This window comes from Aythya ferina (assembly GCF_964211825.1).
Source record: "Aythya ferina genome assembly, chromosome: 9".
Lineage (NCBI taxonomy): Eukaryota > Metazoa > Chordata > Aves > Anseriformes > Anatidae > Aythya > Aythya ferina.
In genome coordinates, this window is record NC_140305.1 from 25,948,339 (window position 1) to 25,966,423 (window position 18,085).

General features: G+C 43.6%; 1 long non-coding RNA gene across 14 annotated transcripts in view; it reads right to left on the minus strand.

Moving 5' to 3' along the window:
• LOC311441673 overlaps positions 1-16,594 on the minus strand; it is a 149,127-nt gene extending 132,533 nt beyond the window's left edge. For 2 of the 14 annotated variants that reach the window (XR_014696130.1, XR_014696133.1), the window contains exon 1: positions 16,407-16,591. This is a non-coding gene — a long non-coding RNA (uncharacterized lncRNA). Of the gene's footprint in view, positions 1-16,406 lie in introns of all 14 variants that reach the window. The other 12 variants (XR_014696132.1, XR_014696134.1, XR_014696138.1 and 9 more) reach the window with 9 other exon arrangements.
• Between the last annotated feature and the right edge of the window lie 1,491 nt (positions 16,595-18,085).

The window sequence follows — 18,085 nt, forward strand, 5'->3', positions numbered from 1 at the left end:
CTCTGTTTTTCTAGTGATTAATGGCATTGGAAGAACTCAACAGCTACTGCTGGCTTTAGGTCATGCCCCAGGCAGAGCCCAAGGATAAATCTATACCAGTGATTAAAGAAAAAGGCATTATATGGATTTCAAATACTTGCAACAAATTGTCCATAAGAAATCCACTGGCTAGAAAGTATTTGCAGAATGTATTAAAAGCTAACACTGACTTACAAGTGAACTCAAAAAGTTTTACTGTGTTCTCAGACAATTTGGAGAGAGAATGTTATAACTTCCTCACAATCATTATACATTCACCTCAAGGGTCATTTTAGATACAGATACACGCAGGCTATAGGATAAAGCAGGCGAGCTGACACCGAGTAAATCTGCATGATCTCGGCAGTAAAAATTCCACTATGGATCAGCCTGGAGTTCACCAACAAATCCAACACACCATTTCCTTAGTAACACAGTTTAATGATGGACTTGGCAGTCCTAGGTTAAAGGCTAGACTAGATGATCTTAGAAGTCTCTTCTAAATTCATAGAACAGAATAGCAGAACATATTCTGGCTTTAGTTTAAGTTTACAAACAACTGAGTTTACCTTGGACTTGTCAAGCTGGTCTGATCAATCAGTCTATTGCCTAACAGCAAAGCCCTTCGGGAGCCACTACTCCACTCCCATTTGGTTGCTGGTACATTACCTGCTAAAAGCAGACCTACTGCTCTTGCCTGCTTTGTCATGCATTGCATGATTTGGGGAAATTTATTTAAACTGACTTTGTTTATCCTTATATATAAGATAATTTAAGATACGCAAGATTTAAGTATCACTTTTAAGTACTTTGCAATAGTGATATAGAGACTACAGCACACTTCAATCATGTTAAGCTGCAAGAATATCCTTCTGAGCCATGGACAGGAAAAAGGAGAGCTCATCATTAGAGCATGGGTACAATTTAACAGAGCTCAGTAAAGGCTGATGTACAAAGGGACACAGGAACATGATACACTGTGAGAACTGACTGAATGGGTTATTTAACCACTTTACTTTTTAATCACTTTTTTGAAAGGGATAAGCAAAAAAAAAAAACATTTGCAAATGGCTCTAGCTGGATTTCTGGTGGTCCTACTCAGAAGCATAAGGAAGACTTTAACGGCAGAGAGAATCAATCATTGCTGCATCTGAACACTGACATTACACTGAATGGAAGAACTGACAAAATGCAAATCTTTTCTTCTTCAGAAATGTCATCCTTTGCATTTTGTCTCCCTTCAGACTTCCCTGGTATTAAAAAGCTGACTCTGCTTGCGAGGAAGCAAACGGCATGAAGACACCTCCATTCAGGGGAGCTTGAAGGGCTGTCAGGGGTAAGAAGCAAAGTAATCAGCAAGAGCAGGAAAACCAGCACACGGCGAGCTCCCACTGCAAAGCATTAAAAAGCCCCTGTAATAGGAGACAAACCTCAGAAAGTGTCAAGTTGAGAAATGCTTTGACAAAGATAATGCACAAATAAAAAGGTAGAATATTTGGGGAGAGTCAGCAGTGGAAAAGAAAACAATTTATACATAAACTCCAGTAAATGCTCAAAGCATGAAGTGGGCCAGACAAAGTTTCAAGAGAGCTGCTGGATTATAAGCACACAACATAGCAAAAGTCAGCAGAAGAGGAGTCAGCCTGCTCCTTTCTGTGCCACCCCAAAGCAGGTCGCAATGCCTGTGTCACAGTGAGCCCACCCAGGCCCAGAAGCACTTCTCAAAAAGCAATTTAAGGTTTGATCCCATACCCTGGATAGCTTCAGGTGGAACTACCCATTAATATCTCTCACTTTGATTCTTCTGGGGTCACCTGTGTTCATGTTGGCCACATGCACCAGGAGCACCGAGCACCCACCAGCACAGGGGTTAGCACTGCAGAGCCACTCACATTGTCAAAGTGTCCTCAGAGCTTGGCACAGACCAGAATTACCAACCTTACTGAGCTCACTGATATATTGCAGTTAGCAGCCCACCACCAGCCCCATCCAGGAAGCCAGCGTGTCGAAACAAAACATTTTTGCATAGCGCACGCAGCAAATCACTCGCGAGGCTCCCTGCGGACCAGCCATATGCTGCTCAGCGCTCCATCCAGCATCACACGTCACCAACTCTTCCCCTGCACAAGCCAGTAACAGCAGCCTGCATCACGGGGGAAAATCACCCCACAGAGAGCCTACGGGGCCAGCTCAGGGTCCCACCGGGTCCTGTGGCACAGCAACAGCCCAGAGCCACTCGCAGAGAGGGAGATTTACTGGGGAGGCCTCGCAAAGTGAGCCAGCACCAAGCCCTCTGGAGAAGTCCTCCTCAAAGGGCAGGTGTGCCACACAGAGATAAATGTTATCCTTCTGCCTCCAAAGTTCATTCTTGTTGATAGTAAGGACTCCCTCGGGCTTCAGTCCTCGTAACAGGCTACGCACGTGGAGAGGATCCAGCGAACGATTTGAGCTACACCTGAGTGATACGGCTCAATTTGGCTCTAAATAGCTCCTTGTTATCCAGGGCGTGGAATTACAGATTTCTGTTCATCGCATGTTTTACCACACACTCCCCAGAAGTTCAGGAGCTGCTCTACAGCTTTCTGGTGGAAAGAAAAATGGTTTTATTTACTTTGATTAATAAAGTCTTTGCTCAGATAATGGCATTTCTAGCATTTGCAAATTCAAAAACACTGTAAATCCCTAAAGCTTCCCTGCTCTAAGTCTTTTAAATCTTAGGCAGATTTGAAGTCACTTTAAATCTCATGGAAAGCAATTCACCATAAATCCCCGCGCAGCCAGGACGCCTTAGAGACATTTGGGCTGATAAGAGCACCGAGCCAGGGTGCAGCCCATCCCATCCCAGTCACATCCTCCTCAGAGGAGGGACAGGAAATTGCCAGGTGCTCCTGAAGCATTACAGGAAAACCCCATCATTTGCCAGAAGTATAATTTCTGCCCCACTAAACCTTGGTGTTTTCACCAGGGCTGACTTACTAGTGTCACTTAGTGACACAGCACTCAGAAGCAACTTTTGCAATAATACCTCAATGAATGGTAATAACTTTTACATATTTCAAGCTGCCCACTATGAGAGATTTTTTCATTAGGGTGAAGTTGTTTAGCGATTTTCAGTCACCCTCTCATTTTGCCCAAATGAAGTCCTAGACCCATCATGCAGCATTGGGATTATGGTAGAACAGCATGGGGCTCATTTAGCAGGTTACTCTGCATATTCATCTGATGTAGGAGCACCTACATCTCTTACAGCAACTTGAGAAAAATATCACATTTAGCTTTTCTACAAAACCAAGACACTTTATCCAGTAAAAACAGGTCTGTATCATACAATATTGCTAAAAACATGCATGAACAAAGTGCTGAAATATAAGTGACAGTAGAAAATATTTTCCACCTCCATCAAAGCAAAGCTAGTGGCATTAAGCAACTCCTCCAATTTCAGCTCTGTGAAATGAAGCCTCTGGGAGCCTGTCTGCAGGGCAGTGCACATCTGGAGTGCTGCAGGTCAGCAGCTGGCACAGGCACCGAGGGCTGGGGATTCCCCATGTCAGGCTGCACACCTCTCCCAAAAGCCAAAAATCCAGGTGCTGCTTTCTACACTGAGTTTGGACCATTTCTGTTATCCACGGGTTCGCTTCAGATGCTGGAACCGTTGAGATTCCTGTAGTTTGAGCTCAAAATAAAACAAAGATAAGGCTATGCTAACTAGATACCTTGTTTGACCGATATGACAGTTTGTTACCAAAAACTGTTTTCATTGTAAGGTTTGTTTTTCACTGAAGTGCTTTATTTTTGTTTTAAATTATGTTTTCTACGCCTTAGATCTTTCTAGTTTTACTTCTTGATTACTCTTTTTGGCTGCCAGGAAATGCTGTAACTCTAATTGTGTTGCAGATGAACTTGGTCTCCACAGGGAAAAGCAGCTCATACGTGTTTGTTTATTTTAAAGTTTTAAGGAAGGTTTTATGAGCCTGTGAAAGAATATATTTAGATGCGTTTTTTAAAGTTATTTTCCTTAAAGTGACTGAGTCAACTACAAATAACAATTATTTCCACTCAATTGGAGTTAAACACAGATAACAGTGAATAACAAATGGATGGTTTTACTTTGAAATAGCAAGAGAGACCGTGGCATGGTTGTTTGTAACTGTGATTACTGCTTTAATAGCTCTGGGTACTTTTTCATTATTATTGTTTATGTTATAAATGTTGAAACTCCATTTCTCTTTATACAGCCTAATTCAGGAGCAAGAGCCAGGATTTGGGCTGTAGTCAACCCCTTGCATAGCTGGATCCAGAACAGTTTCTGCTGCTTTTAAATGGCACAGGAGCCAGTCTGGTGGTACAGGCCTTGGAATTAATAGCTCAGCATAGCCCTTTCTCCCAGAGGGAAGAGTGGGCAAGGCAGGCTGCAAGAGCTGGGTTCAAAAAATACACACTGAAGCTAATGGCACAGAGAGCAGAGTGCCTCCTAGCAGAGAGCATGAGGACTGGGATGGAATAATAATAAATTTCTGTTCTTCTTTACATTGTCTCCAGTGCAAAAAGACAGGCTACAGTTTTCACGTTGGTGCCAGGGTCACACACCCTACAGGACTGTAAAACTTCCTGGGAAGCTGTTGGCCAGGTACCTTGGATCACAGCAGCAGTAGCACAGGCTGGGATGTGCCCGTATCAGCACTGCAGGCTGGGATGTGCCTGCTCAGAGGTGCACGCAGCAGAACAGGGCACTCCTTTCCTCTCCCATCCACAAAGCTCTTTGTCCTCCTGCCAAGGAGCAGTTACCCTTAATTCCCATGTAAGCATCAAAAATGGAACAAATACAACCTGGGGAGAACACTGCACTCACAGACAAAGATCAGTACACCCAGTATTATCAAGATTCACAGCAGACTTCCCCAGTTACACAATGAAAAAGTCTGTCTAAGCTGTAGTTTCTGGAAGAGTGCTTTTAAATAAATTCTTCATAAAACCAGAACTGCAGATCTATCAAGCATTTTCGCCTCCAATCTCTTTATCCTCAGTATTTTCATCACCCAAATTCCTCTCATCTGGATTCACCAGTGGGTAACCCTCACAGCAGAGCCGTATTCAGCGCTGAATATTCAATGCACCAAAGATGGCAAATACTATTCTATCTTCATGAGACCGTGATATTCCAACCCTCTGCTTTCAAGTGGTATTTGTTGTGCCTTGGTATCTTTATACAATAACAGAGCAAAGCTACAGCCAATAGAGCCTGTGACTACTACTTGCACAGAGTAAATCCACATGAATAAATCTTATTAAGCTTAAAGGCAAGCAGTTACTGCACCTGTTTGATAGATTTATTATCCCCAAAACCTAGCGCACTGATGTGAAGTGCAGGTATGAATTGAGTAGTTATGCTGTACAAACAGCCAGCTATTAGTTATATTATGGAAACAACAAGAATGTTGATAAGATGCTGCATTGGGATATTTAACAAGTGTCAAAGCCTAAATTGAAAGAGGCAGTTGTCTATGAAAGTCAATGAAGATATTCCTCCCCATATCACGGTTAAATTTCTCTCAAATAGCATACAGGAAAGCATGGGAAAAAAAGTTCATTTCCCCCCATCATCTTAATTAACTTCTTTCAGGTGCTACCACAGGAGCCAGATGAAGCTGCTATGGCTTTGAAGCTGACCCTGCCTCAGCTGGGTGGAGGGCTGAAGACCTCCAGGGGCATCTTCCCACCTAAAACACTCAACAGCCCCCAGACAAGCTGTGCACCCACTCCAACAGCAATCAGCAGCACATCCTTGTCAAAGCATCTGATAGAAGGATGCAGGGGGACACGCCAGACCCTCTGCCCACCCCTCACCTGCACAGAGGTCTGGCTCAAAAGCACAGAGGCGAGCTGCTGATCATGGTCAAGTCTGTTTTTAAGAAGTTGAGTGGCACACGCTGCCTCTCCCCCCTAAAATTGTTTGACATTTGAAAGCCAGTGATTAAATACTGTAAAAACAACCACCTCAGGGATGAAGAAAGCTCAGCTACCTTGTCGAGGTGGTCTCTCAGTAAAGGTCAAGCTGCGTTATGCTACACATACTTTAACGCCTTCTTCAGTGTAACTGATCCTCACATCTGGCTTCAGCCTATTCACCATGATTTAATTTATTTCCTTGCTGATGTTAATAACACTTTTGTCTCTTCTATGCCCATACTATTTATTTATTCTCTCACAATGAGACATTTTGCTGGTGTTAGTCATTTGGGTGTCCTGATGAGACAGAAGTTGTTCTTTCATACATAGAAACTGTGTAAAAATCAGTTTTAAACCATTTGACTTTAAAGGCTACTTCCATTAAGCTATGCTGAATAAAAAACAATATGTTCATCTCTTCTTATTCCCATCTGCTCCAGCACATTTCAGAGAACATTACTGTAAGAGATATTTCTAGTGAAAAATAATTATTGCTATTCTAAAGTAGCTTAGACTGGTGTGAGTGTTGCTGACAGCATTTAAGAAATCCTCACATTATAGCCTAATGAGAAAAGAAGTCTGTAGTGTAAGAGGTGTTTTAGACAGAAGTATCACTTATGCTTGCTCGAAGCTGAGCAACACGGCAGAAGCTAACAGCCCAGACCCTACAGGAGGGAACCGACCTCCTCTCACCTCCCCATCACAGTCCCTCCCTGCTCCCCAGCCCAGCTCCCACGTCACTCAGCTACTATATTAATTAATATTACTTTTGTCTAAGAAATAAAAGCCCGGTTTCAAGCCCAGCCCTGGGGTTTGGGAAGCAGCCTCTGGTGTGGCTTCAAACTTCAGCGTCTGAAGTTTCTTCTTGAAGAATGTAAAGCACAATAATTTCATAGAGCACCTTTCCAGGAGGGGAAAAAAAAAAAAAAAAAAAAACAACCTGCATTACAAACAAAAGCATTTATTATTTTACTTGTAGTGTCTCCTGCTGCCACCAGATGGGCCAAGACTGCCATTCAGGTATCATTTTCCATCTCTTTTATTCGGTAACTTCTGCTAATGCCTTTGGACCTCTGGACCAGGTAGATTGCTCAGGAGAAATTTCTGGCCCCGGTTTGTGGCCACCATACTCGCATGCCCTCAGCACCCATTTCTTCAGCTGGGTGGAAGAGCCCTAAAACTTACGCAGCCTCCACAGGGAGCTGCACATGGACCCAAGCTTTACCTTTTGTGCTGTTTCTGGAGCATAAATTCAAGCCAACCTTCACCACAGCCTGGTGCAGGCAGAGGGTCCTACCTGGCCTCCATCCCTACAGCCCCAGCCAACTCCCCACGGCCCCAACGTGAGGAAGGAAGGTCCTACACGGCATCTGTCGTCTTGATTTCTCAGGGCATTCAGTAGGCCAGACGAGGATTTCCTCGATGTGCTGGTCCTTTTGTGGCACCACATTGCCATCTGCTGTCCCTCCCCTTCCCTGGCAGCCTCGGCAATAGCCAGGTGAAATACAGCAGCACAGCTAGCTCAGTCCAAACAAAGCTGTTCAAAATGCAAATAGGGCCATGATCCATCGCTTATTTAAATGGATTTTAACATTTCAATTAACTATTTAAGAAATACAAGGCATGAACCTGCAAGGATGCAGTCAGATGAAGTGCTACAAACAAGAGGCTGTGTACAACAGCAATGCAACTATTAAATCTCAGTACTTCAGGGTGATGGTATGCATGGGTGTATCACTTGAATAGCTGCTTATAGCTCAGAAATTCCATCATCCAGAAACAAATTATGCTTTTTCTGTCGGTAACACATGTTCAGATAATTAAAAAATTTAACTGGTTCCTAAAGCAAACCAACAAACAACTCGCAGCAGATGTAATCTCCTGCTTAAGCCCCACACACAGCAGACAAGCACACCTCAGCTACCTTGTTTTGCAGGCAATGATCCTGGCTTGCCCTTGGTCCTGCTGCTTTTGTTTCCTATACAACCCCTGGGAAAGGCTTTGTAAAGTACAGGCTTAAGCAGCAGCTTTGGGACAAAGTTGCCCAGAACCAGGGATAGAACCTGGGTCTTCACCACAGTGGGAAATCAGAAAAACCTTCTTCGGAAGGTCATCCAGGCACAAATACTGAGAAAATAAGCCCAGCAAAGGGGACTGCCTCCTTGAGAGCTGGTATCCAGCCCAGGGCACTCTGTTGGACATGGCTACCCATTGGAGATGAGCACAGTTACCCTATTTGCCTAACGGTAACAGGTTTGTCTACAGGTACAAGCTGTACTGTATCTTTTCTTTTGTCCTCACTGCTTTATAAAACATCTGAGAAAACACAACAAGTTCAATGCATTTTCCTTAATCTCATGTGTCACAATCCCTGTCACAGGAGCTGGGCAAGAAAGACAGGAGAAGCAAGGGCCTCCTGGAGGCCACTCACCCTCCGGACACCAGCTCACCTTGGATCTTCCTTCACAAAGAGACTCCTGAAGGCAGGAGCTCTTCTTGGCCCTGTTTTGCAGGTAGGGAAGAAAGCAGCTTCCAGAAATGAACCTCACCTGAATGAAAACCACCTTCAGCATGGCCCAGCCATCACTAGAACATGGGAAGCACCCCTCTTCACAAGTGGTTGTGTGTGTGTGTAATTTCACCATGTCTTGACTTCCTTTGTCTGAGGGATGGAAAACAAAGCCCGTTATTAGTGATGGGATAGGTCAATCACTCAGTACTCGAAAAAAGAAAACCTAATGAGTAGCTGGGAAGTGGCATTAACCATCCCTGCAGCCTGACCAGACAGAGCTGTATGCACAGGGGAACAAGCATCACCCATTAACTGCCACAGAACCAGGGGACCAGCTTACAGAGGCAGAAACCAATAGAGAAAAAAATAAAAATCAAACACCAACAGAAACATGGAAAGAACAAAACACAAGGCTGTTTGTTACTAAATCTGTCTATCCTAACTTGCATGCTTACTATATATACATTGATCCTTTTTGCAGCTCACTGCAAGCTCAGGAGGAAGCAAACAGATGGACAATGACTTATCATTGGAGAGATTTGGATCAGCAACTTAGAAATTCAGATCTGTACAGGAGAAGCAAGTTAGTCATCCAAACAAATAGATATACCCTGGGGAGAAGAAAAATCTGGATAGCAAGAGAACTCAGGGAGGAAAAAAAAAAAAAAAAAAAAAGAAAGAGCATGGGCATGCAGAATACAAACAGCTATAAACTGAGTATGAAGAACGACAAAACAAAGCAGTTATGTGCAAGTGACTAGTAAACATTTGTTTCTTGCGTGGCTGCATTTTTAACAAAATGAAGGTGACAGTTTAAGATCTTAAGCACTGAACATTAGTCATTGTAGCACAGAGGTCCCTATATTTGTTTCCTGGCTTTTTGTGCTGCAGAAGAGAGGCCATCACACCCCATGTGCCCCCAGCCCCTTCCCCTGGGCTGTTCATGATGCTCCCTGGGCTCAACAACCACCCTGCATGGTGTGTGCTCACCAGGGTCAGCCAAAAAACAACCTGGTAGGACTTGTGCCCAGAAGGTGAGTTACCCTACCTCGTGCATCAGCAGCTTGATGGGGTGAGATATTCAGGATACATTAACGCCTAGAGTTTAAATATTTAAATTAGTAGGGCGTTAAAGTCACAGAGCACGATCCCTTACACAATTAATAGCTTTCCTGGAGTCATTTCTCTTTGAAACATTTCAGATCAAGCAACCTTGCCAAGGCAGAGGATGGTCTAGAGGATTTCATCATCTCTCATGTCAGTGCTGTGTCATTACCTTCAGTTCACATTACAGATTATATGTAACACACGGTGTCTAGAAATAGCATATGCACTGCAGGTCCTCCTCCCAGACCCTGTTGCTTTGCACCTGTCCAGAAACTGTTTGCCAGATCCACAGATGCAAATTCCAGTAAGTCAGAGGCTACCGTCTTGTTCAGACAGAGGACACCAAGATAAAAAACTGAGATATCGTTGACATTTGCCCTTCGCAGAAGGGAAGGAAGAAAGGAAGGGCTGCATGAGCATTAAGTATTCTCTCCAGGAGCCCGTCAGACACCTGGATTACACTTGGCAGTGAAAGACAGTTACACCAGTCCCTGCTCTGTTTCCATCTACTTGGTAAATTGACAGGGTTGAGCTACTTGCTAGCCTGGCAGCTATTTCCCACCCATCGGGGCACCGATAGCATCAGAACCGCAAACAGGATTTACCTGGGAAATAAAGCCAAGGAAAGGCCCAAACCAAAATCCACATTGGCATAGCTTGAATAGACAAAGCTTTTCTCTTCGGGTACCTCCAGATGGAAGTTGTGATGATTGCTAAAACCAATTTATTATTTTGGTAAGTGTCATCAACATTCAGTGTCTCAAAGAAAACATTGGTCAGAAAGCATACATTTTTTAAATACAGCCCACATCCCATTTTGACCAGAAAACTAACCTTTCTCTATTAAGAGGAACTCTTGAAATTTTCTCTTAAATCATATACAGTTGGCTGCCTAAGGACTTTGGGAGCTTGAACACTGGAAATCAGAGTAAGAGAGGCAGGCTGTACAGACAAGGAAACCCAAGCTTTTGTCCTGAGCAAAGGCAGAAATATTCCAACCTTTCAGCCTGCCTGCTCTAGTATTTTGTTCCCTCCTGCTGCCACGGAGCTGTGCTGAGTGGGTGGCACAGGTATCAGGAAGTGACCCACGAACAAGAGTATCAAAGCATTATAAATACTTGGACTGAAAATAATTTCAGTCCAAGCATGATACCAGACATTGTTTGGTCTAAGAAAATGCATCATTCTAGTTACTTAAACTTGAAATCTAGTTCTTCATAAATGTGAATATTTGAGTGTTCATCGCCAGGACTCTCCAAAGCACCACTCATTTTATATGGCGAGGGGCTCCAGCATCCTTTTGCCAACATCAGTCAAGGAACAGAGCTGAATGAAAGGAGCAGAACAGTCTAAAGGTGCAGTTTGCTTATGATCAGAGGCATTCCCATCCGCCTTTCGGTTATATTTAGCACACTGCAGAGATGGAAACCTCCACTTACATCTGTGTCAGCCCTGGCCAAGCTGTTGGCGAGTTCATAGTTGCTCGCTCTTTCCCTCAAGTCATCATCGCAGGCAGAAGTTAAGTAACACATGCATCAACTCCCTTCTCCCCATTTATTATCCAGGAGAAGCAGAACTAATTAAATATCAGCCTCAAACAGCCAATTCTTTCAGCATGAGGGGGATTGTGAAAAATTCTCCCATTAGCTTCCCATGCAGCACCAGAAGAGCTAAGTTAGAAACCCACCAGCCTGAAGACATTTTCTCCTGCAATTTGCATTTTAATGGGAGAGCAGAGGACTTATTGCTAAGTGCCAGGAGCCGACAGAGCTGTGCACATTCAGAGGGTCTAGCTAATAAATGCACTGACCCATATTTTTCCACATTTTATGGGACAGTGGGGAAAACTGCTGAAAGAGCTCATTTGCAGCCATGTTAATTACACTTTCTGTGGGAAAGCAGAGGAACATGCCACAAAGAGCTACCTGCAGCTGCATTTGTGGGGCAGTTTAATCTACTGTGTAGAGCAGGTAATGGCATGCTGGAAGGACCCTAAGTCCTCTGACAGATGGACCATGGGCCGTGGTGGTCGTGGTCAGGCCCTGATGCTCCCAGGCCATTCAGCCTACTTGCAAAGCCATAAAAGCAGCAGAGCTTTACTTGAAGGGTGAAAATGCTGCATCTATACCAAGCTTTCTTGTGTAATTAGGGCCTCCCAAGTACCCATTACAAACTACAGAAGAGTTCATAAAAGTTCTCATCTGTGGCGTTCACTTCCTCTGATCTGGCTCCGGCCGTGGCTCCCAGGCAGGTGTTTGTGCTCCTCTTGTCACAGTGGGGAAACGGGCAGAGCCCAAGGGAGCCCCCGCTGCCCTCCTGCTCACCAGCTATCAAAAGCAGGGCAGCTCTGCAATTTAAGAGGCATCAGCTTTCATTACATACATCACAGCCCCTCGATCCATCTCCTGAAGCAGAGGAGCGAGGCAGATGACGTTGATACATACAAAAAAGGCAGGAAAGCGAGCTACAGAGCTGACAGCAGAACTGCTTAAATTAAAGGGGACAAGACAGCTGATGGAGGATGAGGTTTGTCCTCTCATCTGTCAGAGCTCTCCTAGCCCTGCAGAAACCTTCCAGAGCTCCTGGCACAAACCCACAGGAGGAGCCCTGGGCACAGGCTGCCTGGTCTCAGGCTGCCACAGCTGCACATATCCAGGTTTTGCTTTCCCCCCTTGGCCTTCCCAGTTCCCACTCTGAGAAGACATCAAAATGCTTTGCTGGTTATTGCTCAACCTCTTCCCTAAAACATCAGCGCCTCCCAGATGGTTCTAGAGATAACACCACAGCTATCCTCTGAGGCAGGGAAATGTTGCTCCGTTTTATGGATGAATAAAATCCTTGCTGAGCTCTCACAAGAAGCTGAGCCCATCTCCTCAACCCCCCTACTTAATGCCTCCAACATCAATGGAGGAATAGAAAAGAGTAAACGGCCTCCCCTTTGATCTACAAGCATCCTACAAGGCTATCTTCTTCAGTTTACCCACTGGAAATGGAAGGTTCAGAAAAAAAAACAGTTTATGCCCAAGTCAGGATTGCATATGCCCTGCCAATGAGAGCCGCCAGCATAGCACAGGCACCTGCCCCTTCAATCCCATGGGAGCAGAAAGCACACGCTCTCCAATCTTTAGGGCAAGGCAGTAACCAGGAAGGGAGGTTTTTAAGTTGTCCCCATTTCAGCAGGCAGTCACCCTAAGCAACTGCGTATTCTAAATACTGAATGCATTGCACAGGAAGCAGATCAAATTCCAGTTATTTTTTGTGGACTTGGTAGGAAAACAGAAAACCATCACACACACCTGGGCTATTGCGGCTGACCACCATACCTGATCCCAGAGCAAAGCCCCTCAAACCATCCCTGCCAGGCATATTTCAGGAGTGCCATCAGGAGCTGCAATCCACATGCCACAGAGGTACTGAAAGCTCTGAGAGGATTTGTCAGGTTTAACAGCATTTTTTAATTGGGTTTTGATACCATGAACTTAAATACTTGAAATTGTAAGATTTGTTGTGAATGGGAAGAAACAGAAACATCTCTTTTGCTCTCAACCTTACCTCTGACGATTGAGTTTCTTCACTTGCTACAGAGAAAAACATTCTGGAACAAGCTGCAAACTTTTTTCCTCCAGCAATGGCATTCTCTAGGGCCACAGCTGTTCTGAATGTAAATCCTTACAGTTTGTGTTTATGAAGTTATTCTCTGTAACCCCAATCTTAAACCTCTAAAGCCAATTTACTGTTCTGTATTATGCAGCTGAATACCAACAGAAAAAGGGCAAGAGTCAAAATGGAAAAACAACAATTTAGCTTGTGAAAGTGATTGTTTTATTCTAACATTTTATTGACTCTTTAAAATGGAACAAACGCCAAGACCGTGAGGATCATAAGCAGATATCTTTATTGACTAGGTTGGTACCCTTTCAATACCAAACCAATGAATAATTATGGCAGACAATTGCATTAAGCTGGCCACATATCTGCAAAGACCCTCTAGCTTAATAAATTGTTATGGGGCAATGAAAGTTTACGTAGCTGACTAGAAATGTCAGAATAGCATTACACGGGCACCATAAAATAGAGTATCGCTCATTTGAATCACAATCCAACTAAAATCAGCCCCTAAGCTTGCTTTTATGACCTTGCCCTCACAGCAAACTCCAGTTTTCCAGCCCTTTCTCTCCACTTGGTGACTCAGCACGGCTCCTTCTCTGAGCAGCAATAAACTCTACAGAAGTAGCTTTGACTTACCAATAACTTCTTTTTTTCCACCCATTGGAGAGCAGTAGGCTTAAGGTATAGAAAGAAAATAAAGGCGAGCAAGATGCAACTATAGGGAAGGTTTAGAAATAAAGCAAGGATGGATATTTCCTCTACCAGGCATGCACCAGCAGTTTCCCCACTGCCTCATAGCTCCTCCTATGAGAGGAGCAATTAAATCCTTGCTAAAGGAGACATTTACATTGATCTCTTACCAGATCAGTGTAAGAGAAAGAAACGCAGAGCTGTCTGTGGTCACCTCCTCTCCCAGAGGTCTGCCTGGCTCCCTGCAAGAAGCAGAGCTGGGCTAGAGCAGTCCACGTGCACCAACCCTTTTGCAAAAAGTTCTTGTTTCAGACGATTCATCTCCCATCAAACACCTAAAGAGAAAGCCTGCAGCAGGAACAGGAGCCTTCCACATTTATATAGGGCTTGGCACGGCAGGATCTTGGAGGGGCTGCCAAAAAGTTAAACATATCTGTTCCAAACAGCATCCACCAGAAACATGGAAGGGAAACTGAAAATAAGTTTTCAGACTGCATCCTACCCCTTCTGTGCCTGGCTGCTATGCTGCAATCTGGAGTAAGGAGAAACTTTAGGAAAAACACTCTGATTTTCATCCAAGTCAACCCAGTTTTTCAGCATCACTAGTGGAGAGGAAGGAAAAGTTGGTTCTCCTAGCAGAAGCAATTAAGGACTTGCTGGGTGGCTCACACACACAGCATGTATAGAAACCCCATTCCAGACTACACAGAGCAATATTTTTTTTCCCCTTCTGGAACTGCCTTGACATGTAAAATATTTCACTAAAATAACTCTTTGAAAAGTGATCCATTACCATAACATGCCACTGTTGGGTAAGAGCCTTCTCGGGAAAAAAAAAAAAAAATACCTGGAAAGCAAGAAAGCAAGGAGAGGTAGAGAAATAGAATTACAACAGTTTACTGAAATATTTTGGTTAAAAGCGTAACACTGAATTAGATGCACATAAGTGTTACATATGCAGTTCAGGCTGGGGAGGACATGGAAAGCAGCCAAGGACCTGCTAGGAGCCAAGAGCAAACACATTTTGCAGTCCCTGCTATAAAAAAAAAAAAAAAAAAAAAAAAAAAAAAGAAAAAGAAAAGCAGAAACATGACAGCTACCCAAAAACTATTCTGTAAACTCTTCAAACAACACCACACTCTTTGCAGTAAATAATCCCAAGACAATTTCGTTCCTGTATATTATTTCTAAAAACACCAAGCACATTAGCCCAACCAAGTCACACCTGGTCCCTATCCCCCAGAGACATGATGGGGATTTGAAATTCAGCTCCAAATTTTCCTTTACCAAGACAAAACCAGGAGTCCTACTTATTGCTGGACCCCTCTTTGATTTCTTTCCCCTAAAAAAACTTCCCCACTTTACTTCGGTAGGACATGACCACAATCTAAAGGTGTACAAAGCCCAGCTGAGTCAGGCATGCTCCCTTAAACACAACACACCATGGCTTGTAATGGAGCTCATCGTTGCTGGTTCATTAATTTCAAACAAGATATTTGTTTCATGAAGACATCTCAAAGACTTTAATTCTAAGATTACTTATTCCTTTTTATTATTATTATTATTATTTTAATTCAACTCAAAGTCTAAAGAGCCTCAAGCAGGTTGTTCTGGGGGTTGTGAAACAAAGCTTGAACTGAGAAGAACCAGCCAGAATAAATCCAGTTCACTTTCTACCATCCTCAACTTTATCTTATGGAAATAAGAAGTTTGAGGTTTTACCGCCAAATTTTATGAACTACAAAAAAAAAAAAAAAAAAAAAAAAGCATGAAAGGTCTGACTGCAGCAAGCAGAGTTTTACCCAGATATCTTCTTTATTAAGACAGAAAGTCTCCACTCAAAAAGGATTGACTTAAAGAAGATAAGAACAATTCAAAAAAGTCATTAAAATGGACATAGTGATCCGAGTTTACCCTTAAAATTGACTTTGCAACATTTAATACATGCACCTAAGTCCAGGCACCTCTACGGAAGACCACAGCTCTTGTTAAACCAAACCCTGTAACACCACGCAAGAGTAAACACATTCCGTCCTGAAATTAAATCATTGCATCGCACCATTCTGAAACAATCTCACATAATACTTCTGAAACCCTAGTCTCAGAGGTACAGCTTTGCAGATAGGGCACATAAAACTGTGATAGAGCTCTTACTGTGAATAAATAATGGTGGCTATATCTAGAAAACAATATCAGCCTACACACAGCTTGATAGATATCCTCTATTAAGAAGCTCCAGCGTTTTACAAGCATGCTAGATAACTGGCAGTGATCACACTATAATCCATTTTAATTCACATTGAAAGGCATATTTTCTCCTTCCAAAAGGGATTCTTTCCACAACCAAGCAGATACCAGCAAAGTTACATGTCTCCAAAGAAAAGGTGAGATATATTTCAACTAAAATACCTGAAGCGGGATTATTATATTGTATTTCCAAACCTATTATGAATTCCTGTCTTGAAGTCACTAAAACTCATCTATTTTTACCCAAACCAGCCAGTAAGAACAAGCACTTACTTACCTAGCTGCTGCCAAGGACTTAGCACATCAATCTCATGGGGAAGACCCAACCAAGTGCTTTCCTTTTTTGGGTGCTTTCTGCCACCCAAAAACACCATCCCAAAGCCTTCCACCCGGGCCACATTATCCCTTTTATCAACCAGCACAGCAACCCTAAGGCTCTGCAGGTGGCCCTCACTCTGGGGCAAGCCCAGCTCAACAGGTGAACAAAGTAAGAGGCTTGAAAGCAAGCCCAGCTGCTCGCAAGCACTGGCACCTGGAAATCCAAAAACCATGAGCAAGAGATACCAGGAGAGCCAAGCTACTCCCTGTAGGACAGTGCCTCCAGCATTCCTCTGGGCAAAATCCGCAGCCCTGCCAACACAATTACAGAAATTGAGTTAATATTATGGCATTTGTGTAACCTCAGAGATGGGGATGGAAAGGCAAGAAAAGATCTAGAGGGGAGGTGGGCATCGACCCACGTTTGTACTGAGGGTGCAGCTGATTGTAGCATAACCTGCACCAGGCAAGGGCAAGTTCAGCTCTGACCTGACACCACGCCGAACATTTCATGGGCCTGGGGATGAAACTGATGGCATAAAGCAAAGCTGCACCAGATAGGGTCTTTATCAAAGTATCAGCAGTGATTTTCCTTCCCATCAGCACACGCTGCTCTTGGAGGTTAAGAAGAATTTTGCAGCAAGTCACGACCGCTCAGAGCACCTCCCATCCTCCATCTGCTATCCCTCACCCCTCCCAGGCTTTATATGGAGGCCTTGCTTGTCTAACATGGGGCTCCGGGACATTTTTGCTATTGAGGTACCCAAGTTCCTCTGTAGATTTAGCCCTCAAGATCCTCATTAAAGAAGCAGCTGCTTTTTATGTCCTTATGTCAGTTTGGAATAATTTTTCTTAGTTATTGAAAACAGCTGCTCTTTGATTAGCACAATGAGCATTTATTTTCTCTTATACCAGTGTCAGACTGCTTCATTGCAACACAGACAGGAGACACTTAGTTTCACAAAATAAATCTATACTAAGTAGAAGCACAAGTGAAACGGAACAAATATTTTGGCATTTGTAGCCACGGCATGCAATGAGACAAAGTACCTCCTCAATCAATTCACTCACTGTTGTTCTGACATGGCGTGAAAAATGAGGAAAGCCATATGAAAATGAGGGAATTTTTAATTCTCCAAAACTTTCCCCCGGAACAGTTTGCTTCAGTTAAGAGCTGTTGGAGCAGAACGCTTCACCAGAGCACCCCACAGCAGGGAGACTGCAAATACCATGGTTAAAAAAATATATATATATATATGGAGAGAGAGAGAGAAAAAAAAAATATGGAGAGAGAGAACTAAAGGCTTGAGTTAAGTTTTGCAGCCAGATTTGCTCAGGGACACTACCTGAGCAAGTGGAGGTGCCAGGATGCTGCAGCATCTGGTCCCACAGGCAGCTCCATGCCCGTTCTACAGCCCCAAGTCCTTTCAGCAGGTTTCACGTAACTTTTAGAAGACAGAAAAAAAAAAGCCCCAGGCTTCTCTGCTTGTAAAAGTAGGAGATTTGTGCATGTGTTTGCATTGAAATTTTTGACTAATTTGGGGCAATTCATGAGCCCAGCTGTGGACTGATCTGATTAGCAGTACCAGGACTAACAAACAACGTGTGGTTTTGCCAAGGCTCTGAAGTAGAAAGGAT